The sequence below is a fragment of the Egretta garzetta genome, unplaced genomic scaffold (genome assembly GCF_000687185.1).
Source record: "Egretta garzetta isolate BGI_Z169 unplaced genomic scaffold, ASM68718v1 scaffold378, whole genome shotgun sequence".
Classification (NCBI taxonomy): domain Eukaryota; kingdom Metazoa; phylum Chordata; class Aves; order Pelecaniformes; family Ardeidae; genus Egretta; species Egretta garzetta.
In genome coordinates this window covers 100,051-101,345 of record NW_009260597.1, presented here as the reverse complement: position 1 = coordinate 101,345, position 1,295 = coordinate 100,051, and positions in this window count along the sequence as shown.

Sequence of the window (1,295 nt, the reverse complement as noted above, 5' to 3'; positions counted from 1 at the left end):
AGTGGGGGTGCCCGGCAGGGCCCCGGGCTGGGGAGGGGGTGCTACATGCGGCGTGGTGGGGCAGGCGTCGCTGCGGGCCTAGCGCGTTCGGTAAAACGCCCCGTTGCGGTCAGGGCAGGGAGTTCTGTCGGAAAGGAAATGGCCACCGCCCGAGAAACTGTTGGAGGAAGGTGTTTCTCCGGGGAGGCCGGCCGTTTCCTTCAGGGAGGCCTGAGCGATGCGAACTTTTGTAACACAGAGGCCAGAAACAGATAATGTGAAGTTTAAAAGTGCTGAGGAGTTGCATTCATCATTTTTAATCAGTCACCATTTCATCAAGTTATCATTTGCCTGTGGGAACTGGACTGGCACCTTGCAAGATTAATCTCTGGCTAATTGAGATAATGATTATTAGCATTCTCTTTTTTGTATCTTCTGTGTACTCTATGTATAAAGTATCAAAAAAAAAATCTTAGTTGTGAAGAAGACTTCCAAAGGGTTTGCTTTGCCTAAATAAGAGATGTTGTGGGTGGTTTGCCAGTTGCTTTTAAACATTTTTTCCCCTTAACTTAAAAAAAAAAAAGGGAGAAGTAATTCATCGGGTATCATCTGAGTTGAAAACAAGTGTGCTGAATGGTAATCCTCACTCACCTGCCCCTCCCCTCCAGTTGTGTGCCAGCAGAATTCTTTGGAGGTCTCTTGTCTCATAAAGCAAAATGTGGGGTGGTGTGACAAGTAAGAAAGATTCAACCGTGGCACAGGGGGTTGTATTGTGAGGTAAAAGACGCGGGGTGAGGGGCCTTTGAAATGAAGAATGACAGTAAAGACCAGGACTTTGCGATACAGCCAGCTGTGCTACATCACCCCCAAATTTCCAAGTTACACCATTTGGTTACTCCAGTTAAGTTGGTTTTGGTCAGCAGCAGCTCTTGACTATTTCTATTAATTAATCAGTCACTGATATTTCTTCATGTCAGTGTTCTGAAAACTGTATGGCTCCTGCCTCTGCAGAGCTGCTGACAGCCCCTCATGCCTTCTCCCTCCTTCTCAGCTGTTCTGTGTGCCGGGTACATTTTTCTCCTGCATCTACCGCAGGATTTTGGAGAGTTACCTAGAGGAATTGTGTTCGTAGTAATAATTCAGCAGGCTTACCTCGTCTTCGCGCCTTTCCGGGCTGTATCTGAAGCATGTCTCTGGATGGTTCGCTCCTATTTCTTGTGGTTAAACCACGGCTGGCAGCTGAGCCCCATGCAGCTGCTTGCTGACTCCCCCCCTGGTGGGATGGGGGAGAGAATTGGAAGAGTAAAAGTGAGAAC